Source organism: Marmota flaviventris, chromosome 3 (genome assembly GCF_047511675.1).
Source record: "Marmota flaviventris isolate mMarFla1 chromosome 3, mMarFla1.hap1, whole genome shotgun sequence".
NCBI classification, from domain to species: Eukaryota; Metazoa; Chordata; class Mammalia; order Rodentia; family Sciuridae; genus Marmota; species Marmota flaviventris.
In genome coordinates, this window is record NC_092500.1 from 111,246,804 (window position 1) to 111,273,964 (window position 27,161).

The window sequence follows — 27,161 nt, forward strand, 5'->3', positions numbered from 1 at the left end:
CACAACAAAATAATTATGGGTGACTTCAACACACCTCTCTCACCATTGGACAGATCCTCCAAACAAAAGTTGAGTAAAGAAACTATAGAACTCAATAACACAATCAATAACCTAGACTTAACTGACATATATAGAATATATCAACAATCATCAAGTGGATACACGTTCTTCTCAGCAGCACATGGATCCTTCTCAAAGATAGACCATATATTATGCCATAGGGCAACTCTTAGTAAATATAAAGGTGTGGAGATAATACCATGCATCTTATCTGATCATAATGGAATGAAACTGGAAATTAATGATAAAAGAAGGAAGGAAAAATCCTGCATCACCTGGAAAATGAACAATATGTTACCGAATGATCAATCAGTTACAGAAGACATAAACAAGGAAATCAAAAAATTCTTAGAGATAAATGAAAATACAGACACAACATATCGGAATCTATGGGACACAATGAAAGCAGTTTTAAGAAGGAAATTCATTGCCTGGAGTTCATTCCTCAAGAAAAGAAAAAATCAACAAATAAATGAGCTCACACTTCATCTCAAAACCCTAGAAAAGGAAGAGCAAAACAACAGCAAATGTAGCAGAAGGCAAGAAATAATTAAAATCAGAGCAGAAATCAATGAAATTGAAACAAAAGAAACTATTGAAAAAATTGACAAAACTAAAAGTTGGTTCTTTGAAAAAATAAATAAGATCTACAGACCCTTAGCCATGCTAATGAAGAGAAGGAGAGAAAGAACTCAAATTACTAACATACGGGATGAAAAAGGCAATATCACAACAGACACTACAGAAATACAGAAGATAATTGGAAATTATTTTGAAACCCTATATTCTAATAAAATAGAAGATAGTTAAGACATCGATAAATTTCTTAAGTCATATAATTTTCCCAGATTGAGTCAGGAGGGTACACACAATTTAAACAGACCAATAACAATGGAGGAAATAGAAGAAGCCATCAAAAGACTACCAACCAAGAAAAGCCCAGGACCAGATAGAGTTTTACAAAACCTTTAAAGAAGAATTAACACTGATACTTTTCAAGTTATTTCAGGAAATAGAAAAAAAGGGAGTTCTTCCAAATTCATTCTATGAGGCCAATATCACCCTGATCCTGAAACCAGACAAAGACACTTCAAAGAAAGAAAACTACAGACCAATATCTCTAATGAACCTAGATGCAAAAATCCTCAATAAAATTCTGGCAAATCGATATAAAAACATATCAAAAAAATTGTGCACCATGATCAAGTAGGATTCATCCCTGGGATTCAAGGCTGGTTCAATATACGGAAATCAATAAATGTTATTCACCACATCAATAGACTTAAAGATAAGAACCATATGATCATCTTGATAGACACAGAAAAAGCATTCAACAAAGTATAGCATCCCTTTATGTTCAAAACACTAGAAAAACTAGGGATAACAAGAACTTACCTCAACATTGTAAAAGCTATCTATGCTAAGCCTCAGGCTAGCATCATTCTAAATGGAGAAAAATTGAAGACATTCCCTCTAAAATCTGGAACAAGACACGGATGCTCTCTCTCACCACTTCTATTCAATATAGTTGTTGAAATACTGGCCAGAGCAATTAGACAGACAAAAGAAATTAAAGGCATAAAAATAGGAAAAAAAGAACTTAAATTATCACTATTTGCAGGTGACATGATTCAATACCTAGCAGACCCAAAAGGGTCTACAAAGAAACTACTAGAGCTAATAAATGAATTCAGCAAAGTGGCAGGATATAAAATCAACAGGCATAAATCAAAGGCATTCCTGTATATCAGCGACAAATCTTCTGAAATGGAAATGAGGACAACCACCCCATTCACAATATCCTCAAAAAAATAAAATACTTGGGAATCAAACTAACATTTATACAATAGAAACTACAGAACCCTAAAGAGAGAAATAGAAGAAGATCTTAGAAGATGGAAAAATATACCCTGTTCATGGATACACAGAACTAACATCATCAAAAGGGCGATTTTACCAAAAGTTCTCTATAGGTTTAATGCAATGCCAATCAAAATCCCAATGCCATTTCTTGTAGAAATAGATAAAGTAATCATGAAATTCATATGGAAAAATAAAAGACCTAGAATAGCAAAAGCAATTCTAAGCAGGAAGAGTTAAGCAGGTGGTATAGCGATACCAGACTTCAAACTATACTACAGAGCAATAGTAACAAAAACAGCATGGTACTGGTACCAAAACAGGCGGGTGGACCAATGGTACAGAATAGAGGACACAGAAACCAATCCACAAAATTACAACTATCTAATATTTGACAAAGGAGCTAAAAGCATGCAATGGAGGAAGGATAGCCTCTTCAACAAATGGTGCTGGGGAAACTGGAAATCCATATGCAACAAAATGAATCTGAATCCCTTTCTCTCGCCATGCACAAAAGTTAATTCAAAATGGATCAAGGAGCTTGATATCAAAACAGAGACTCTGCGTCTGATAGAAGAAAAAGTTGGCTCCGATCTACATATTGTGGGGTTGGGCTCCAAATTCCTTAATAGGACACCCATAGCACAAGAGTTAAAAACAAGAATCAACAAATGGGACTTACTCAAACTAAAAAGTTTTTTCTCAGCAAAAGAAACAATAAGAGAGGTAAATAGGGAGCCTACATCCTGGGAACAAATTTTTACTCCTCACACTTCAGATAGAGCCCTAATATCCAGAGTATACAAGAACTCAAAAAATTAAACAATAAGAAAACAAATAACCCAATCAACAAATGGGCCAAGGACCTGAACAGACACTTCTCAGAGGAGGACATACAATCAATCAACAAGTACATGAAAAAATGCTCACCATCTCTAGCAGTCAGAGAAATGCAAATTAAAACCATGCTAAGATACCATCTCACTCCAGTAAGATTGGCAGCCATTATGAAGTCAAACAACAACAAGTGCTGGCGAGGATGTGGGGAAAAGGGTACACTTGTACATTGCTGGTGGGACTTCAAATTGGTGTGGCCAATTTGGAAAGCAGTATCGAGATTCCTTGGAAAGCTGGGAATGGAACCACCATCTGACCCAGCTATTGCCCTTCTCGGACTATTCCCTAAAGACCTTAAAAGAGCGTACTATAGGGATACTGCTACATCAATGTTCATAGCAGCACTATTCACAATAGCTAGACTGTGGAACCAACCTAGATGCCCTTCAATAGATGAATGGATAAAAAAAATGTGGCATTTATACACAATGGATTATTACTCAGCACTAAAAAATGACAAAATCATGGCATTTGCAGGGAAATGGATGGCATTAGAGTAGATTATGCTAAGTGAAGCTAGCCAATCCCTAAAAAACAAATGCCAAATGTCTTCTTTGATATAAGGAGAGCAGCTAAGAACAGAGCAGGGAGGAAGAACATGAGAAGAAGATTAACATTAAACAGGGAAGAGAGGTGGGAGGGAAAGGGAGAGAGAAGGGAAATTGCATGGAAATGGAAGGAGATCCTCTTTGTTATACAAAATTACATTTAAGAGGAAGTGAGGGGAAAGGGAAAAAAAGGGAGAGAAATGAATTACAGTAGATGGGGTAGAGAGAGAAGATGGGAGGGTAGGGGAGGGGAGGGGGGATAGTAGAGGATAGGAAAGGCAGCAGAATACAACAGACATTAGTATGGCAGTATGTTAAAACGTGGATGTGTAACTGATGTGATTCTGCAATCTGTATACGGGGTAAAAATGGGAGTTCACAACCCACTTGAATCAAATGTATGAAATATGATTTGTCAAGAGCTTTGTAATGTTTTGAACAACTAATAATAATAATAAAAAAGAAAGTGGAGAAACAATCCTTATACATTGCTGGTAGGACTATAAAATAGTATAACCACTCTGGAAAATAGGTTGGCAGTTTCTAAACTAAGCATTCAACCACTTTTGCATTCTCAGGCATTTACTTATCTCAAAGAAATGAAAAATATATTCCCACAAAAACCTGTACACAGAAATTCACAGCAGCTTTAATCATAATTACTGAAACCTGGAAGCAACACAAATATTCTCAGCAAGTACACAGTAAAACTATGCCACCTGTATACTATGGAAAACTAGACAGCAAGAAAAAGAACGAGCTATTGATACATGCAATAACTTGAATCCATCTCCAGAGAATTATGCAGAGTCAAAGAGCCCATCTCAAAAGATGACAAATTGTATGATTCCATTTAGATACCATTCTTAAAATGACAATGTTATAGAAATGAAGAACAGATTAGTTGTTTCCAGAGATCAGAAATGGGGAGGGGATGGAGGAGCGGGTGTGGTTATAAGAGAATGACACCAAGCTTCTTTGTGGTGATGAAGACATCTGTATCTGGATTATATCAATGTCAATACCCTAGGTGTTATATCTGCAAAATGTTAACACTCAGTGAAACTAGATAAAGGGTACAGAGTATCATTATGTATTATTTCTTACAACTGAATTTGAACCTACAATTTTCTTATAATTAAAATTTTATATTTTTCATAGTTTTTTTCATAGCATTGTTCTGAGAGATATTACCCATTCCTATTTTGACCAGTAGTTCAATTCCTATTTATCTAACCTAAGCACATTTAAATTCTAAATATTCTGTTCCTCTGGTCACAATGAAGGAAAGTCAATGCGTTATGACTACACAATTGTTAAAATTAATATTTATTACAAATAAATTTTACATAATGGCTGCTAATCATTTACCTTATTGCACTAATCAAAACTTTGTATGTCTTTGTTGGGAACTGGATTTTGGTGAACACTGAATTCTTTATTAGAATGCCCACTGAAAAGATAAACAACTGAATGGGTGAAGAAAGATGATAGAATCATTAGCTTCAGTCATGAATAGAGGAAAAGGGCAAAAGAGAGAAAAAAGAAATGTAAAATGAGGTGAGATGAAAAACAAAGAAAAAAATACATATAAAATCAGGGTTAGACCTTTACTTATAAAAAGGTTGGTTTCCTTGGGGCTTAAGAAATTATTATGAAGGTACAAGTCATTATTCAAGAAATGAAACTGACTGGGTCATTTGCTCTTCATGCTTTGCTTTGTTTCAAGAGTTAGATAGACAGGAATTCATATAATAATATAATTAAACACATACATATGAACACATCCAGAAAGCACTGGCCCATGGCAAAAATAATAATTATGACTTGACTTCTACTTCTCACCCCAGAAAATATATCTATCTGGCTAAGAAAATGCCCAGAAAACTAGTGGCTTCTGCATATATTTGGGTTGAGTTTTTGTTTGTTTGCTTATTTTGCCAAAAGTTCAGGGTTAGAGCTATCAAAATTAAATCAGTGAGCTATTCTTCACAAAAAAATGAACTTTTGGATGCAAGCTAATTGATAGTTTCTACAATCACATATCTCTAAATTCAGGGCAATTTTATTTATTGTTTCTTATTTAATTAGCATACTCTTGAGAAATTAGTTGCCCTTTTGATATCATTGAAGGCCAGTAACACAGGGCTCAACAGTAGAATGCTCGCCCAACATGTGGGAGGTCCTGGGTTCATCCTCAGCACCACATAAAAAGAAATAAGTAAAATAATTGTGTCCAACTACAACTAAAAAAAATAAATATTTTTTAAAAGGCCAGTAGCACATTATTATTGATAAATCAATATCTGCTCACTTGACAGAACTGTGAGCAGGCTTATTCATTAATCAACAGGTTGAAACTGGTGTATGGATTATGGAGATTTGCCAAGGCATAGAGCAAGATTAATTAATCAGGATACAATAATCTGATCATATGATTTTTTAGTCAGAGTTAATCTAATTAATTAGAAAATTATAGTGGAAACCCAGGGCATTTCTGGGAATTGGTGGTCATCTGGAACTAAGAACTTCAGCTTTGTTTTAGCTCCTTTGTCCCTCGTCAATAATCCCAACTGCCATTAATCCCTCCAGAACTCTATTGTTGGCATGGTTTCTGCAATCCTTCTCCAAACCCTCCACTGCAACCATCTCCTTGCCATTTGATATTGACTTGGAGATCCTGAAAGAGAATGGCTGTTGTTGGAAGTTAAGAAGAAATATAAGTAGTTCTGGGCTGTGATGAATCTATATAGAATTAATTTCCCTAAACCCACATGATTAGATATAACTATTACAGGTATAATGATTATATTCCCCTTTCAACCCAAAGAATAACTATGACCTTAAATCAAAGTATAATATTTATTTTACTACTATTGACTTTTTCTAATGAACACTTAGAAACTATTGCTAAATAAATCAAAAATACAAAATCAGTATTTAATGAATACCATGAAACATACAAAAGTGATTCCTTCACTCAAAAGAAAAGGTAGGTACAGAAACAAAGTTAAAACATGTGTTGGGTAAATAACAATAGAAGGAACCTATATAGCAGTCCTTGGTTGACTGCCAAAGAGCTGTTCAATCAGAAAAAAGTAAAGATGCTCACAACAATGTTCAAAATTGTACTGATAGTTTGAAGAACCCTATGTCTTATTTTGTTGAGATAGAAGACTTTGGAAGGTTTTAATAGAAGAGGAAGAATTTGAGTTGGCTTGTAAAGAATAGCAGAATTTTTTTTCCTTTTTTTATATTTTTTTATTTGTTTTAATTAGTTACACATGACAGTACAATGACCTTGACATACCATACATTTGAATCAGATGGGATATAATTTCTAATTTTTCTGAATGTACAGGTTGCAGAATCACATTGGTCATGCAGATATATATATATATATATATATATATATATATATATACACACACACACACACACACACACACACACACACACATACAGTAATAATAATGTCTGTTTCATTCTACTATCCTTCCTATCCCCCCCATCTCCTCCCCTCCACTCCCACCTAATCTAAAGAATAGCAGAATTTAGAGAGCATCCAAACAACCTAGAGCAGTGCAGTGTGAGCTCCTGATAACAGAGCTAACCAGTCTGGGTGACAGAGAGTTTGTGAAGAAAAATGAATGGGGGAGGGGGGATTAAGCCAAAGACATTGACTTCAAGATGGCATCAGAAGCCTACTTACTTAACTCTTATCTCAAATATAAAAATATTGTAGAATCTTTGCCAACTCTGGAACTTAATATGGTATTTACTAGAATTCAGAAACTTCTAAAAAATGCTACAAGATAAGTATAACTAGAATCAAACTGAAGAAAGGCCCAACCATTTCAGGGAATAGGGAGTTGAATTCCTCAGAGGGAACAAAATTATATATCCCTGCAAATTCTGAGTCATAGGGTTGTATGAAGGGTCACAGCGGCTAAACATCAATTCCGAGACGTCTGGAAAAGTAGGAAGAAATAAAGCACTACAATATGCTCTCCATTCCAGCTAACACTAAGATGGGCTATGTGTCAAGACTAAAGAGATTGGGGTCATTCTATTAATTGAATTCCTCTGAAGTGGAACACTGACATTCCTCTTAGGAAAATGTATAGATAAGCCTTAAGTTATAAGGTGAGTTCGCTCCATGGGCCTTGTTATTGTCTAGGTCAAGGAGAAGAGGAGGGTCTCCTTTGCTTTAGGGGAAAGAAACTGAAGTTCCCAGGAGAAATTAGGGTAGATGAGGAAAGAGAATCCTTAAAGCTGGGAACAGACACTCCCTTAGAGATGTGGTAGCCTAAACAGACTTTTGGGAAGAACAAGAATATCCAGGAGATGGATTACTCATTGTGGGGGCCTGCAACATAAAGTCCTACACATGAATACTCACCTCCCTGATGAAATCTTCAGGTAATTCTAGGAGGCTCTTGGATTCTTTTTGTCTAAGTAAATTACTTTGAGTGATAATAACTTCTTCATTCAAACTGATATGTGTGACAGGAGTTGGGGGAAGGTGAACAGAAGATTCATGTTTTTATTTTTTTATTTTATAGTTTTGCACCACAGTTATTTTTTTAAATACATTTATTTATTTATTTATTTGGTGCTGAGGATCAAACCCAGAATCTCACCTGTGCAAGGCAAGTGCTCTATCACTGAGCCACAACCCCAGTCCCAGATTCATGTCTTGATACAAAAGCCAGGTACATCATAAGAACCTGGGATTAGTTTCAGGTGAAAAAAATCATGGGAAGACTTCTTAACTTTTCTAGGATGTGTTCAGACAAAATAATTCAACAATGGCAAGATTACTGTGGGAAGGTGTTAGACCATAATGCAAAGAAAAGACTACTTACTCCAATTGAAATCAAATTAAAGCAAGCTTATAATTCTGACTGGCCCAGGCTGATTCTCCTGAAAAACTCGGGAACAGAAGACAGCCCAGCAGCTCTCTAGGAGTACAGCTTTATAGCACAGAAAGTTTCACAAAAGGAAGGTGTCTTGATAACTTACAGATAACAAATTTTTTTATATTTAATATTGCATTCAAGAGAAATAGAAATAATGAGCAGAAAATTTTAAATTACAATTGAAAAAGTTAAAATGAATGTTTAGTTGGCAAGTCTTGCCAGATAACAAATTTTGACAAGCATAACACAAAGGTTAGTTAATATTTTAGCTGGTCCCGATGTCAGAATTTATTAAGGCGCCATTAGAGCTTCAGAGAGGGTCATTATCTGGCCAGGGAGAGCCAGAATTTATGAGGCTCCACTAAAGTTTTGGAAAGGGTTGTTATCTGGTCAGGGAAAGCCTGGCATGGGTGAGTTCAAGGCATGGGCAGGCATTCCAAGCAAGTTTAGAAATCACAGTGATTTATAGTAAAGATGAAATGAACCTTTCATGCCTTTGTGGCTGCCGCAGTCTGGCTGGGCAAAATAACCGGGAGGTGACAAGCAACTTGAAGGTTGAAGCGGTAACTGAGAGGGAACTCAAGGTAGTGGGCACCCAAGTTAGCAGGAGCCCCTTTATTGCGGAGCAGCAGAGGTATATATACCTAACTGATTACACACAGCTTGACTCAATTAGCATCATCCAGATACAGCAGTCAGCCAATAAGGAATCCCCACCATCTTAATGGCTCGGTGGTGTTGCTTCACAAACCACTCCTCCTGGCAAACTGCCAGGCACCATCTTGACTTGATTTGTGGTCCCCAACATGTGGCGAGATGGCTCCCAATCTTAAGAGGGAATTAGGCTAGGTTTATCAGAAGGCAGGAGAGGGTTGTAAGCAATTGACATCTATGATATACCACGTGAAGGGGTGAATTTGAATCAAATTCAAAAAACTTTCCACCTTCCAAAGATTATAAAAAGAACATACTTGCAAGGTGTGGTGGCAGTTGCCTGTGTAATCCCAGCAATTCAGGAGGCTGAGGCAGAAAAATCATAAGTTTGAAGCCAGCCTCAGCAACTTAGCAAAGCCCTAAGCAACTTAGTGAGAACCTGTCTCAAAAAATTTTTTTAAATTATTTTTCAAAAAAGCTAGGGATGTGGCTTACTCATTAAGTGCCCTGAGTTTAATCCCTGGTGCCACACACACACACACAAACACACACACACACAAATAGAATGTGAGTTAAAAAACAAAGCAGACACTAAACCTCATGAGACCTAGATAAATGACCCAGCACTAATAAAGAGCAAGAAATAGCCCAATACACTTCAGCACAATAATGGGTCCATTATTTCTAAAGGCAGAGCCAGAGTAGTTTCTTTACCTAAACTATTATTTATTAAAAATTGCCTTTTAGACAGACGAGTAGTTGATGGTTTGGCAGTTCTGCTGACTTGAATACTACCCTAGAATTGAACCACGTTCACCTTCCCTGAACTCCAGCCCATTCTTCTGACTAAAAACTTGTGTAGAGACAAACATCATCTTTTCCAGGAAGTTCATGGAGATGCAAGATGTACTCAGGCAGGTACTAAGACAGAAGATTTCTTCCTGTGGATTCAGTTTCTTGAGGGAGAATAAGGCATTATCCAAATAAGAACTTTAAAGAAGGGAGTAGATGAAACCCAGTGCAAGAGTGTGAGGATTAAAGAGTCAGAGAATGAAGACCAAATCTTTGCACAGCTCTATAGAAAAGCAAAAGCCAAGCCCTGAGAAGTGAAAAGAAGAAAAATAATAATGTCTGGAAAATATTTGACACCACAACAAAGTTCCCTGCTTTATGTCTGATTGTGACCTGAGCTTCTGCCAACAGATCCAAATAAAGCAAAAACAACTTTCTCCAATTCAGAGAGGCCAGTAACTTAACTGACGGTATGGAGAACACAAAGTTTGAACCTACAATCAACTTCAGAAAACTAAATGTGGGTACAAAAGGGAAAGCCCTTGTTCCCACCTCACATAATATGCCAGCTGGGGTGTTGCCATGGTAGGTTCACAATGAGGGTGGTCAGGCAGTTAGAGCCATAGACAGAGCCTCTGCTGATCTTTTCTGCCACAATAAACATCGAAAGCAGCTTGGCTCAGCTGTGAAGTTGTGGGCTGTTGTACTGCCTTGAGCTACAGCTGTTTTGAAGTTTCTTACAGTCCAATAGAAATAAAAGTGACAAAATAAAACCACACAAAAAAAGACAGGTGATACTTGAATCTCTGAATTGCAAATTCTAACATTGGAAACTACAGGCAAATTTACCTGTAAGATTAAGCTAACAAGGTGCTATAATTTGGGTCTGGAATATACCCCAAAAGACTACATGTTAAAGGTTTGGCTCTTAGCTTGGTGCTATTGAGAGATGATGGAACCTTTAAAAGGTGGGGCCTAGTAAGAGATCTTTAGGTTATTGGAGGTGTGCCTTTGAAGGGGATGTAAGGACTGCACCAGCCTCTCTTTTGCTCCCTTGTCATGGGAGCACTATAATGAAGGACTTTTCCATTCCAATCCTCTTTTTGGAGCAAAAAAATCTTGACCAGAAGCATCCTCAAGCCATCTGACTTCCATCATTGTCTGAGTGGTCATAGCTTAGCTCCATGTTCACCCATAAACAAAGAAAACAGGACCAGTGTGATTTACATGGAGTAGCCTACCCACTATAGCAATTAGCATATCATAATTGGTAAGGGAAAGTAGACTTCTGGCAAGCCACATTTTCCAGGTACAGGGTAATGTGCCCATTAGAAATTCATTCAGCTGCAAGTAGCAGGAAGCATAGGTATTAGCAGGGGAGGTATTCATAAGCCCACGTAATTAGAAGTCATGTAGTTCCTTTCCCTCTTTCTGCTTTGCCATCCCTAGCCTGTTAGTCTTTACCCTTGACTTTTCCTGTACCTCTGACATAACATTTGCATCACATTTGCATTCAGGGAATTTAGCAAGGATGAAGAAGAAAGGGCAAAGAAGTAATGAGCTTTTTTTGGAAAGCTTTTGCCTTTCTATTCAGAAAAGGACTCTGACTCCAGGGACTTGTGTTTACATCTTGCTGGTCAGAACCATGCCCCATGCCAGGACTATCTACAGGTGAGTAGAGAGGCAGACCTGCGACCAACCGGCAGAACAGGCCCAGGGGCCCGCCGGCGTGGTAGACACATCACCCCAATTGCAGGAGGGGCTGAGCCGCCGCCTGCGCCTGCAAGGTAGGCAGACCTGCGACCGACTGGGAGAATAGGCACAGCGGCCCGCCGGCATGGTAGACACATCACCCCAATTGGAGGAAGAGCCCAGCTGCCACCTGAAAGGTAGGCAGACCGCGTGTCCTGAAGAAGGGTCCCAGCGGCCCGCCAGCCTAGTTGAAAGAACACCCCAATTGGAGGAGGGGCACAGCTGCCGTCTGCGCCTGCAAGGTAGGCAGACCTGCAACCTGAAGAACAGGCCCAGCGGCCCGCCAGCGTGGTAGACAGATCACCCCTATTGGAGGAGGGGCCCAGACATTGCCCGCAAGGTAGGCAGACCACGCAACCCGGAGAAGGGGCCCAGCGGCCCGCCAGCGTGATAGACAGATCACCCCAATTGGAGGAGGAGCACAGCCGCCACCCGCACCTGCAAGGGAGACTTTGCAACTATACAAGAGCAATATAAATATATAGGGGGGAAATTCAATAACACAACAGTTTCACCAAGCAGAAAGAAACACAAGCAGTATGAAAAGACAAGGAAAGAAAGGACCACAAGCAATGCAGTTCAACTCAACTTTAGAAGAGGTAATAGCTGCAGCAGATGGAATGTCAGATAAAGAATTCAGGATATACATGCTTCAGATGATTTGGAGTCTCAAGGAAGACATTAGACAGCAAAATCAGACAATGAAAGATCACTTCGACAATGAATTACATAAACAAATCCAAGAAGCAAAAGATCAACTATACAGGGAGATAGAGGTTATAAAAAACAAACAAACAGAAATCCTAGAAATGCAGGAAGCAATAAACCAACTTAAAAACTCAAATGAGAATACTACCAGCAGAGTAGAACACTTAGAAGATAGAACATCAGACAATGAAGACAAAGTATTTCAACTTGAAAAGAACATAGACAGCTCAGCGAGACTGTTAAGAAACCATGAGCAGAACATCCAAGAAATATGGGATAACATAAAGAGACCAAACTTAAGAGTCATTGGGATACAGGAAGGTATAGAGGTCCAAACCAAAGGAATAAGCAATGTGTTCAACGAAATAATACGAGAAAACTTCCCAGACTTGAAGAATGAGACAGAATCCCAAATCCTAGAAGCCTACAGGAAACCGAATGTGCAAAATCATAAGAGATCCACACCTAGACACATTATAATGAAGATGCCCAACATACAGAATAAGGAGAGAATTTTAAAAGCTACAAGAGAAAGGAAGCAGATTACATTTAGGGGTAAACCAATCAGGATAACAGCTGATCTTTCAACACAGACTCTGAAAGCTAGAAGATCCTGGAACAACATATTTCAAACGCTGAAAGAAAATGGGTTCCAACCAAGAATTGTGTATCCAGCGAAATTAAGCTTCAGGATGGAAGATGAAATTAAAACCTTCCTTGATAAACAAAAGTTAAAAGAATTTGCAGCTAGAAAACCATCTCTTCAAAACATCCTCGGCAAAACATTACAGGAAGAGGAAATGGAAAATAACAATGAAAACCAACAGTGGGAGGTAGTACAGTAAAGGGAAAAAATAATCAAGGAGGAAAAACAAACCATGTTAAGTAACATAAATAAACAAATATGGCTGGAAGAACAATCCATATCTCAATAATAACCCTAAATGTTAATGGCTTAAACTCACCAATTAAGAGACACAGGCTAGAAGAATGGATCAAAAAAAAAAAAAAAGATCCAACAATATGCTGCCTATAGGAGATGCATTTGATAGGAAAAGACATACATAGACTGAAAGTGAAAGGTTGGGAAAAATCGTATCACTCATATGGACTTCGGAAACAAGCAGGAGTGTCCATACTCACATCAAATAAAATAGATTTCAAGCCAAAGTTAATCAAAAGGGATAAAGAGGGACATTACATACTGCTCAAGGGAACCATACACCAACAAGACATAACAATCATAAATATATACGTCCCAAACAATGGTGCAGCTATGTTCATCAAACAAACTCTTCTCAAGTTCAAGAGTCTAATAGACCACCATACAATAATTATGGGAAACTTCAACACACCTCTCTCACCACTGGACAGATCTTCCAAACAAAAGTTGAATAAAGAAACTATAGAACTCAATAATACAATTAATAACCTAGACTTAATTGACATGTATAGAATATACCACCCAACATCAAGCAGTTACACTTTTTTCTCAGCAGCACATGGATCCTTCTCAAAAATAGATCATATATTATGTCACAGGGCAACTCTTAGACATTATAAAGGTGTGGAGATAATATCATGCATCTTATCTGATCATTAGACCATGGAAACATGAAGATTTAAACACATATATTAAATTATGTAGAGACATTAATGAACAAGAGCAAGTCGTGGCAGTTGCAGTAAAACAGGCTTTAGATGCCAGGCCAAGAACATGCTACAATTGTGAACAAACAGGACATTTTAAAAGGAATTGCCCCATAGGAGGAGGGTTTAACAAAACTAGGTATCAAAGGAGTAGAATACCGGGTATTTGCCCACGATGCCGTAGAGGGAGACATTGGGCTAATGAATGCCATTCTCAAACCACCATAGAGGGTACTCCATTATCAAAAAATGATCAAGGACCAGGTGTTTATCCACGATATCATGGAGAAAGGCATCGGGCTCCATTGCCAAAAAATGGACAGGGGGGCCCAATGCTCTGGGGCCCAAAACCACAAATATACAGAGCACTGGAGGAACCCAGCAACCCCATCAGGGTAGTGCCCAGGACAGATTGTCCATCAGATCCCTCATCATACAAACCAGAGGGAGCGCAGGGTTGGACATCTGCGTCTCCGCCAGAGCAGTACTAACTCCAGAGATGGGAGTTCAAATCATTCCCACAGGGGTAAAAGGACCTCTTCCCAAAGGAACAGTAGGCTTATTATTGGGACGCAGCTTTTCTAATCTAAAAGGGCTTATGATAAGTCCTGGGGTAATTGATCCCGATTATGAAGGTGAAATAAAAATTATAGCCAGTTCTCCAAAGGGTATATCAGTAATTTCACCAGGAGATAGAATAGCACAGTTACTAATAATACCCAGCCTACATGATAAATTTTCCAGTCATACTGTAGAAAGAGGTTCCAAGGGATTAGGCTCCACAGGTGTAGATTGGGCTATGCTTTCTTTAAATTTAGATTCTCACCCCATGCTAAAACTAAATATTCAAGGACATGAATTTAATGGGCTACTGGATACAGGTGCAGACCTTAGCATCGTCTCTCGTCAAGAATGGCCAAAACATTGGCCATTACAACAAGCCACTCAAACTCTTCGAGGCCTAGGAGTGGCGACTAATCCCCATAGAAGTGCAATGGTATTAGATTGGAAGGATCCTGAAGGATGTGAAGGAACTATACAGCCATATGTATTGGATCATCTTCCCGTAAATTTATGGGGACAAGATGTCCTAGATCAATTAGGTTTGACATTAACAAATAACATCAACCAAAATGCACCCACTATTATGACTAGACAAGGTTTTAGGAAAGGAAAAAGATTAGAAAAACAAGAACAAGGTATAGCAGCACCAATACAATAAAGGAGAGGCTTGTGGGAAGCCGGTGGTGGCAGTTGGGCTCTGAGGGTTTTTCCTGAGGAGCTGTTTTGTTTGGCATGTGTGGTTCTAAAAATAAAGTTTGTTTTTTTTTTGACAAGTGGCTCCTGAATTGTGCCCAGCCAGACTGCGGCAGTACAGCATCCCTTTATGTTCAAAACTCTAGAAAAACTAGGGATAACAGGAACATACCTCAATATTGTAAAAGCTATCTATGCTAAGCCTCAGGCTAGCATCCCTTCTGAACGAAGGAAAAATTGAAGGCATTCCCTCTAAAATAAGGAACAAGACAGGGATGCCTTCTCTTACCACTTCTGTTCAACATAGTTCTCGAAACACTGGCCAGAGCAATTAGACAGACGAAAGAAATTAAAGGCATAAAAATAGGAAAAGAAGAACTTAAATTATCACTGTTTGCAGGTGACATGATTGATACCTAGCAGACCCAAAAGGGTCTACAAAGAAACTATTAGAGCTAATAAATGAATTTAGCAAAGTGGCAGGATATAAAATCAACACGCATAAATCAAAGGCATTCCTGTATATCAGCAACAAATCTTCTGAAATGGAAATGAGAACAACCACTCCATTCACAATATCCTCAAAAAAAAAATAAAATACTTGGGAATCAACCTAACAAAAGAGGTGAAAGATTTATACAATGAAAACTACAGAACCCTAAAGAGAGAAATAGAAGATCTTAGAAGATGGAAAAATATACCCTGTTCATGGATATACAGAACTAACATCATCAAAATGGTGATATTACCAAAAGTTCTCTATAGGTTTAATGCAATGCCAATCAAAATCCCAATGCCATTTCTTGTAGAAATAGATAAAGCAGTCATGAAATTCATATGGAAAAATAAACGACCCAGAATAGCAAAAACAATGCTAAGCAGGAAGTGTGAATCAGGCGGTATAGCAATACCAGACTTCAAACTATACTACAGAGCAATAGTAACAAAAAAGGCATGGTACTGGTACCAAAACAGGCGGGTGGACCAATGGTACAGAATAGAGGACACAGAAACCAATCCACAAAACTGCAACTACCTTATATTTGATAAAGGGGCTAAAAGCATGCAATGGAGGAAGGATAGCATCTTCAACAAATGGTGCTGGGAAAACTGGAAATCCATATGCAACAAAATGAAACTGAATCCCTTTCTCTCGCCATGCACAAAAGTTAATTCAAAATGGATCAAGGAGCTTGATATCAAATCAGAGACACGGCGTCTGATAGAAGAAAAAGTTGGCTCCGATCTACATATTGTGGGGTCGGGCTCCAAATTCCTAAACAGGACACCCATAGCACAAGAGTTAATAACTAAGATCAACAAATGGGACTTACTCAAACTAAAAAGTTTTTTCTCAGCAAAAGAAACAATAAGAGAGGTAAATAGGGAGCCTACATCCTGGGAACAAATTTTTACTCCTCACACTTCAGATAGAGCCCTAATATCCAGAGTATACAAGAACTCAAAAAATTAAACAATAAGAAAACAAATAACCCAATCAACAAATGGGCCAAGGACCTGAACAGACACTTCTCAGAGGAGGACATACAATCAATCAACAAGTACATGAAAAAATGCTCACCATCTCTAGCAGTCAGAGAAATGCAAATCAAAACCACCCTAAGATACCATCTCACTCCAGTAAGATTGGCAGCCATTATGAAGTCAAACAACAACAAGTGCTGGCGAAGATGTGGGGAAAAGGGTACACTTGTACATTGCTGGTGGGACTTCAAATTGGTGTGGCTAATTTGGAAAGCAGTATGGAGATTTCTTGGAAAGCTGGGAATGGAACCACCATTTGACCCAGCTATTCCCCTTCTCGGTCTATTTCCTAAAGACCTAAAAAGAGCATACTACAGGGACACTGCTACATCGATGTTCATAGCAGCACAATTCACAATAGCAAGACTGTGGAACCAACCTAGATGCCCTTCAATAGACGAATGGATTAAAAAAATGTGGCATTTATACACAATGGATTATTACTCAGCACTAAAAAATGACAAAATCATGGAATTTGCAGGGAAATGGATGGCGTTAGAGCAGATTATGCTAAGTGAAGCTAGCCAATCCCTAATAAAACAAATGCCAAATGTCTTCTCTGATATAAGGAGAGTAACTAAGAACAGATTATGGAGGAACAGCATGAGAAGAAGATTAACATTAAACAGGGACGAGAGGTGGAAGGGAAAGGGAGAGAGAAGGGAAATTGCATGGAAATGGAAGGAGACCCTCATGGTTATACAAAATTACATACAAGAGGAAGTGAGGGGAAAGGGGAAAAAAAACAAGGGGGAGAAATGAATTACAGTAGATGGGGTAGAGAGAGAAGATGGGAGGGGAGGGGAATGGAGGGGGGATAGTAGAGGATAGGAAAGGCAGCAGAATACAACAGACACTAGTATGGTAATATGTAACTCAGTGGATGTATAACCGATGTGATTCTGCAATCTGTATACGGGGTAAAAATGCGGGTTCATAACGCACTTAAATCAAAGTGTGAAATATGATATGTCAAGAACTATGTAATGTTTTGAACAACCAACAATAAAAATTTAAAAAAAAGAAGAAGAAACACCAATGGCAAAAAAATAAATAAATAAATATTTTTTTAAAAAAAAGGTGAGTAGAAAATTGAGCAATTGTGCTGCATAGTTTGCTGCAATCAACAAAATCTGAGTTCAGTGACTAGAGAAAAATGGAAGAGATGGATATCTGATATGCAAATAGCAGCATCTGCCAGACACAATAAAAATAAAAAAGTCTGGCACTTTTAAAAATCAAATCCCTTGCAAATTTAAAAAGCAGTCTTCTTATAAATCCTTGGATGTAAGAGAAAGCAAGAACTGTAATACTATCTACATCGATCACAATAATAACAATACATAGCAAAGCACAGAAAAATAATCCCCAAATACCCAGAAAAGAAAATGATTTTGAGCTTTAAATATTTTTAAAATTACATTTTTACAAAAAAAATCAACTAATTGAAGAAACTAGAAAAAAATAAATGAAAGCAGGAAGTGAGAATTACTTATTAAAAAGTAAAATTAACTAATTATGAAATTAAAAAAAAGATTGACAAGCAAATATTAAGACTGTCCCTTGAGAAGATCTATAAGAGACACAAACTGTTGGCAAGTCTAACCAAGACCGAAAAGGAGAAAATGAAAATATAAAAACAAAGAATGGAATCAAATAACAGATAAAAAGTAAAAAATTTCAACTACAAAACAATACCATTGTGTGGTTTTTACAATAAGTGAGACATTGTTATGATAAATAAGATTATTTTGATCAAATTAATAATTTCTATGCAGATATACATTACCACATTCAGCTCTAGAAGAAATTAAACTATTTGGAAAATAAACCAAATAGAAAAGTAAGAAACATACACAAAGAAGAAAATGTCTCATTTTTTAAAATATTTTTATTTTTTAGTTGTAGTTGGGCACAATACCTTTATTTTATTGATTTATTTTTATGTGGCGCTAAGGATCAAACCCAGGACCTTGCATGTCCTAGGTGAGCACTCTGCCGCTGAGCCCAACCCCCACCAGAAAATGTCTCAATTTTTAATGGAATTGTGATAGCCATATACTGAAACCTATGAAGGAGAGAAGGAAAGAAGAAAACAAGTGAATCATTCCTAAAAATATAATACAAAATAAAATATGAGACTATTAAATCTGGTTCCAACTTAAATAAATAATTTATCACTACCAGAAAAACACTGAAAAAAAAAAGTATATAATATTAGGAAAATCTATGTAGATAACTTATCATATTCACAAACCAAATATATAAAAGATATTAGATAGGTGTCAGTAAGGACACCTGATAAAATCCAACATCCATTCTGGGAAAAAATTAGAAACTGAATATGTTACAAATAGAAGGAAACTTCCTGGAAATGTAAGCAAATATTTATCAGAAGTTACTATTAAATATAATAAGTAGTGAAATGAAATTATTGCTAGAAACAAGATGAGCATATTTGATTTCACCACAATTATTCAACATTGTTCTGAAAGTTCTATTCAGTACAATTAGAAAAGAAGAATTAAGAGATATACATAGTACACAGCAATATATATCAATACCATGTTTGGCATATGATATGAGAGTCTCCCTGTAAAATCCTATAGAATCAATGAAAATTTTATATATAACAGTTATTGCTCAACAAATATATAATTTTATTACTATCATAACTAGCCAATTAAAAAATGTAAAGGGAAAGGTCCCCATTCATAATGACACAAACAGGAAAACAAAAACTACCCAGGGATAAACTTGAGATATACATGAGACCTAGATTAAGGAAACTGCAAAGCTTTACTAAGAGACATTTTTAAAAATGAAGAATAACAAGAAATAAGCTATGTTCCCTATAGAAAAATTTTAATTATGTTAGATGATTTTTCTCCCAAATTAATCTATAACATTAATGCAATCCAAGTAAAAAAAAAACTTGTTGGAATTTTACAAAATAATTCTAAATTCATTTAGATGAACCAATTATAGGAGAATATCCAGGAATTTTTTGAAAATTAGGAGAATTGCTTTACAGACATTAATATATATTACAGAGCTGCAATATTTAAAACAGCATAGTACTGACTCAGGATCTGACAGAATATAATAGAAAGTCCAAAAGAGACCCAATTTTAGAATAGTTTAGAAGGTAATATCATAAACATAGTTTTTCTTCCCCCTGTATTAGTGTTCAATAACTGAGTTAGGGACTATGGGTGCACACCTATAATCCCAGTGGTTTGGGAGGCTGAAACAAGAGGATTGAAAGTTCAAGGCCAGCCTCAGCAACTTAGTGAGGCCTCAGAAACTTAGTGATGTTATAGTTTAAGCACCGTCCCAGGTTTCATAAAATGACTTCCAGACCACTCACGTACAATCGAATCAAGCCTTTATTGAAGCATACCGCACGGCAACTGACTGGGAGCATAAAGTCTGTTCTGGATCCGCCTCAAACAATTGTAAGGGCCTTCCTTTTAAGCTTGAAAACCACAAAAGGGACATTTGGGGGTTTAGCCAACGCAAGCAAGCCAAGTTACAGAAGCAGGAGATTGCAGTCAGGTGACAGGAAGCTTAGCCAATCACAATTAGCCCATTCACCCCAATTACAGAAACAGAGCCCCATTAGATATTTCCATGTTCTTGAGGGTTTCTACAACAAAAGGAAAAACAACTTGCCCCAATCATGACCTTTCTATTTGGCATGGCTGTTTTACAAAATGGAGTTACTAAACAAAATGGAGTCACTTTGGCTTGATTATCACAGTGAGACCCTGTCTCAACATTTACAAAAGGCGGGGGGGGGGGGGGGGGGGGAGGGTAGGGATGTAATTCAATGTTTAAGCACTCCTGGGGGTTCAATCCCCAATACCAAAAAAAAAAATAGTGTTCAATAATTGGTCCTGGGGTAACTGGATAATTATTAGAAAATCCAGAGACCTTAAATACTGTATACTTCACAACTTATTCCAATATAAATTCTAGACGGACATAATTTTAAATAGCACTTCATAAATTTTTGTAATACATTTATTTTTTGTTTGTGAAGAAATCATGAATCCAATTAAAATGTAAATGTCAGACTGACATAACTGAGAGATAAACATGACTGAGCCAGTATCTTTAACTCATAAAGCAGCTTTTATAGTTTTGTAATGTTTTTAAAATACCTAACTTTTAATAAAGAAAAATACAAATTACCAATAAATCTGTACGATTAATGTTTAATCTTCATAAATAATAAAAGAAATTCAAATCATTATACAATAATAAGTGACAATTTTTTACCCGTCAGATTGACAAAAAGGCAAAAGATTGAAAGTAGGCAATGTTGGAAAGGTTACAGACAAGAACACTTTGGATACTTTGGACAATTGGAAAATATGCACACATATTCTCTAAATGGGGAATTTTGACCATACAAATCTATTCATATCAAAAAAATTTTCACTTTTAAAAAATATTTAAAATGATGTCCATTGCAGCATTATTTATAACAATGAAAAATAGGAGACTAATTGAAAAAAGCATGGTACATCATGAAATAGAATGCTGTGTGACCATTAAAAATGATGTGGTCATAAGAGTACGTCCAAATGTATTTAAAGTTGCTTTCAAAACAAGAAACTCCTAATTGAAACAATGGTTAATTGAGAGTAGGTACAGAATAGGAATTTATTTTTCTAATTGTGTTTCTTATTTTTTACACTACATTTACAGCTTTGCTTTTAAGTTTGTATAAGAAAAATTGATGGTATATTGCTAAAGACCTTGCATTTTGGGCCAAGAGGTTCTTACAGCCTTTAAAATGCACACAGGATATTGGCCAACATCAAGGAGCTTACCCCTGGCTTGTTCTCCTACATTCCTTTCCATTAGGAAGGGTGAGCTCAGCATCTACCAAATAAGATCTAAACAGGGAAGAAATTAGTCCAGGTTAGAATTCTCAAAATGGAGAATCTCTGCACTCCACAGAACGAGGGTGAGGGTGTTAATGGAAAACATTGCTTAGATAGAGGCTGTTTAATCCATTTTATGGGATGAATTTGAACAATGAGAAACTCAGGGCACATTAGTCTGCTAGGGCTGCCATAATAAAATACCACAGACTGGGTGTCTTAAGCAACAGAAATTATTTCCTCATATTTCTAGAGGCTGGAAGCCCAAGATGAAGGTATCGACAGGGTTACTTTCTTCTGGGGCCTCTCTCTTTGGCTTGCATATGTGGCTGCCTTCTCCTATGTCCCCACATGGCCTTTCCTCTGTGGCTATGTCCTGATCTCCTCTTCTTCTAAGAACACCAGTCTAGAACCTTCCTAGTGACCTCAATGTAACTTAATTACTTCTTTAAAGGCCCTACCATTAAATCTGAGGCTCTTAGGGTTAAGACTTCCACACCTGATTTTGGGAGGTACACAAGTCAGCCCATAACTCAGGGTTATCCTGGCACTGTGGCTATCAAACTGGAGGACAGGTGGCCTGATGGTAGGTTTTATCTAAGTAATAGGGTGCTTACCCTTTGTTTCAGAGATGCTCTCTACAGAAGTATAATTCTTTCTTTAAGGCACAAGATTTGGAGACTAGAAATAATTGTGAGACTCAGTAAGTGAGGATGAAGGATTGCTGTCATTCTGTCTGTGAGGCTGAGTTCTCTCTGACAGGATGGGGTAAGAGGAAGGAAAGTTTAAGAAGCCCCTCTCTGGACTGTGGGGAGTCCCAGAATTTTCTCACTACAAGTCAAAGGAAGATTTCCAAATGAGAACAGAGAAGTAAATCCAATTATGCCCTGCCCAAAGGGACTGATGGTCAGTTAAATTCAAATCCCTTCAGCTTTACAAGTAAATAAATAGATTTCAGCTTCTCTATGATGACAAAAATGGGTTGAGAGTTAACAGCCCTCTCTTTCCCTGCAAATCTGGACCCATCAGCTACATGAGATTTTTAAAGCTTTACAATCCTAGACATGTCTCTGTTAATGCAAAAAAAGCTTTGTAAGCAAAAAACATTGCCCTTAATTGCACACTACTTTAAATTTCTGTTATTCTTGAAAACAAAATAAATTATTGACAATCTGAGGCTATCTCTAGAACAGAAAGCACTCACTCTTTTCTTCCCCACAAATCAATAAATGATCCTCATCTCGTGCAAATTTTCTTCCTGAATATGGACACCACAATCGAGTCAGCAGAGTTAGAGTTCTTTAAACAAAAGAGAGATGAGTATCTAAGAATTTGATTTCCCAAAAGCCTGGAGAAATGAGGTGTGGAGAATGAATACATATGCAAATATAAGTATACACAACACTCACAAACTGGGAAATCCTCCAACAGGATGGATTTGAATGATTCAGTGCTATCCCAGGCCTGTGGTTATCAAGGAGAGCAATTTGCTCAAGAGGGAAAAGGAGCCACTACTCAAAAGTAAGGTGATACTAATTCTATCCACAGTCCCAGACAAATATTAATCTTTCTGTATCTTCCTATAATTACAATCACACTTTCACTCACTGACAAGAAATCCTCTTGGTTTTAAGCAGCAGCTCTCCTTCCGCTGGGCCTTTGAAGAAGATAAAGGATCACAATCCTAAAATTGCCACCAGGGGGCGCAAGCGATACATTCCTGCCTCTCCTGGTTTACCCCTACCAGATCTGCGATCTTTATTGAACTGAATTTTGTCCACCGGCTAAAGGTGGACCTAAAGTCCAACCAAGGAAGAAGAAGCAACAAGGGGAAAAGAAAATGAGTATGTTGGTGAGTTGCTGGAAGGCCAGAGTCGAAGGCTCCTGATTCAGCACTCAGGAGGACTGCTTGCTGATTCCCAGTCTGATATCGCCCCGCATCTGTTGTCTACTCTCTAGCAAAACCCAACATCTCATCACTCCCTCGCATACACTTCTGTGTCCTGGCTCGGTTGTTCCCTGCATCTGTCATACCCTTCTGCTCTCCACCTGCTTGTTCTTTGTTTGCACTCCCCAGGCCATCTAAACATCATCTCCAGAAGCCTGCCCTGTTCCTGCAGGCCAGGTGACAGTTTGCTTTCCAGAAGCTGCCCTAAGTTCCTGAGTGACCTCTCACCTCATCATTAACCCCCATGCTATTGAGATTTGGGGGACTTTTGTGTTTGTCGGAAAGGACCTTGTTGACCCTATCTGCGTAGATAGGACACCCAGCTTACTTTGGAGTGCGGATCCACTTTCTTTATGCCAGTCAGGTTTGAACTATCTAACAATGTTAGAGGTTTAGTCTTGAGTTTCCCATTGTCCCATTGGCATAAGAAGCACTCTGCTCCACTTACCCTCCTGGTCTTCACATTATTTTCCACCTAGAAAACTGCTTTAATAAGTGAATTGACCAAATCCAAACAAAACCAAAAGATGGTCTTTGATTTTTAGGATGAACCATATAACCTGAAATTGCCAGATGTGACCAGTAGATGGTGATCTTGAACCAGTGAAGTAAAATGTTGCTTTTTTCCGCCCAGAGTGAAAATCATGAGCCAAAGAAGCAAAAGGAAGATAGATAAATAGAAAAAAAAAAGGGGGGGGGGATGGGGACGGAGAGGGGCGGGGGGGGGGGTGGGTACAAAACATAATTTCTTATTGTTTACAGAGTATGAAATTCAAGTTTTTAAATAAAAATAATAAACTGTCCCTACTGGGACCCAAAACAATGGGGCCTGGAGGGCTTGCCGAGTCTCATTTTCTGTAAGTTACAGAAAATGCTTTTTTCTCCCTGCTATTCAGCAATCCGTTCCCAGCTTAAATACCCCTATTTTTAAACAACTATAGTAAGCCCTTGAGAAATAAAAACTGTGATTTAATAAATAGCCAATTCACAAACCAGAATATTTCGTGCAAATATTTGACTATTCCGAATATTTTCTTAAAAACGTTTCTGGAATGCCCATCCCTTTGTATTCTTTGTTAAGTGAAAAGTAAGCATTGCTTTTGTACATCAAGAAGCCTTGGTGAAGCTTGCCCTTGTGAAGATGAACTCTTTAAAGTGAAGCTGATCAACAAGCTGAACAAAGAGAGGTCCAGCTTGGGGTGGCAGATAAGGTGTCCTGGCACGCTTGAGTACAAAGACAGTGCCTGATCTTTCTGGGAGGGCTTCCTTATGAATTGACTGAAGGGGACATCATTTGTGTGTTCTCACAATATGGGGGATTGCTAACATTAATCTTGTGCTAGACAAGAAGACTAGGAAATCCAAAGGGCTCTGTAGACCAGAGGAGCACAGTTCTGGCATTTGACAATTTTAATGGGATCAAGATAAAAGGAAGAACTATTCGTGTGGATCACGTGTCTAACTATGAGGCTCCTAAGAACTCAGAAAAAGTGGATGATGTGACCAAAGAACTCCAGGAGAAGGGCTGTGGGACTAAAACTCCCTCATTGAGTTCATATAAGGGTTCTAAAGATGACAAACACACAAAAAAGCAGAGCGGGGGAGGAGGGGGGGAAGGAGAAAGACAAAGAGAAGAACAGCCATCCTCTTCTTCGTTGCTTGGAAACAAGACAATAAAAGAAAAGAATGACTCTGCTCCTAAGAAGCACAGCAGCAAGAACTCAAAGAAGGTTCATAAGTCCAAATCTAGAGGGACAGAAGCACCACCCTTGATCCCTGAGGTCAGGATTTCCTGCTGTGGTAGGGCAGAGGGCGCAGAGAGGGATCCCAAGAAGGAGAAATCTAAGAATGAGCACAAGCCCTCAAGCAGAAAGAAGGCAGAAGACAGAATAGGGATGGAAACAGAGGGCGACGCTCAGACACACATTCTAGCTGGCACAGTGGGCATTTTGAAGGATGGTGTCACAGAAGTAGAAGTAGGAGCCAAGATAAATCCGGTACACAAAAAAGGCCCACTGCTCCTGGGAGCAGGAGACTTTCAACACCTGCAACTGTAGGCAGCACTGAAGCCTGTTTCAGCTGCTTGGTTTATTTGAAAATGAACTGTTTATCAAATTCAGTTTTGCTATTAATATTTCCATATATAAAATCTCTGTGACTGATTCTTATAATCCCTTGCATTTGTTGAGAAGGTTGTAATTTCAACAGCCAGATATCCTGGAATTTTTGGTGCAGTCGTTGTCTCTGGGAATATACTTGGTACTTAATCAGAGTATGTGTCCTAAATTTTGGTTCATAAATATGGCCCTTGAACCCACAGACCCCAATTTAAGGTGAAATTGCCAGAAAGGGAAAATACCAGATAATTCTAGAATTGTATTGCTTGTGGTAAGTATTTAGAATCCAGGATGTGGAGCTATATAGAAGTGTGGCTTCTTAGGAATTGGTAGGAGTCCTAAAATTAGCCACTTCCCTCCCTAGCTCTCCCTTGAAAAACAGTTTTTAAATATCTTACTTATTTATTTTTGGTGGTAGATATATCTCTTTCTGCATATGTCCCTTACCATTTGTTTATTCATATTGAGATGAAATTCACATATGAACTATTTTACACACACACACACACACACACACACATACACCAAAAAAAAAAAAAAAAAAAAAAAGAGAAAGAAAAAAGAATAAAGAAACCTTGTCTGGTATCACTAAGTATCAAAATTATAACTCCCCTTTTTTATACCAAACCACTAGGCAAACTTCTGATTATAACACGGCTTCCTCTATAGCTTTCCTAGAGAAAGGATGAAAATAGCTAACGTTTATTATTCATAGTCCAATAAAGATTGTGCTAAATGCTTCACTTCATTCAACTCCCAAATACTCTAAGCCTGTTTCCTCTTCTACAAAATGATTTTAATAAAAAAGGCGTGTAGTAGAATGATTTGCTCAAGGTTATAGTTACAAGCTGTTCAACTCAGGCTAATTCCAGAGCTCAACTCACATTCTCAGCATCCAATGTGAAATACTCTTGCCTCCTTCCCCACTTCTCCTACCACATTATCACCATCTAAGGGATGAAAAAATACACATTTTCTTTTATTCACTACCGTATCCCCAGAACCTAGAAAAGTGTCTGGCACATAGTAGTTACGTTACTTAGTAAATTATCTGTTGAATATTTACTTGTGGCTCTGTCAACTTGGATAATGACAGTCAGAATCTGCCCTTGAAAGAGATATCCAGTTTGAGTTGCTGACACCTGAGATTTCTAATCAAGCACAGTAAGAGGCATTCACAGGACCACTGTGATCTCACAAAGAACTGCCCACCAAGGAATGTATGGGAGATAGGTGACCTGTCTGCACTCCTGATCACTGACTGTGTCTTTCCTGTTAGATGTTTCTATGGCTACAAGAATGAACACCAACTATGGGTGCTAACCATTATTAAACAGTCTACATACATTGTGTCTAAGACCAGCAACATCTCTACATTGTATTACAAAGTGTTTAAAAGAGGCTTAGTGTGTGTAAGTAATTTGCTAATAGATGGCAGAGCTGAAGACTTGATTGTGTGTGCAGCTACTCTGGGGTCCAAAGGCAAAGTTATAAAGGGAAGTTTTGTGATTCATTTGATTGGAAACCAGATATAACCAGGCATCTTACAGAACTGA

General features: G+C 37.8%; 1 pseudogene; it reads left to right on the forward strand.

Moving 5' to 3' along the window:
- The first annotated feature begins 11,570 nt into the window (after positions 1 to 11,570).
- LOC114095844 (RNA-binding motif protein, X-linked 2 pseudogene) lies at positions 11,571 to 25,646 on the forward strand (annotated as a pseudogene).
- The last annotated feature ends 1,515 nt before the right edge of the window (positions 25,647 to 27,161 follow it).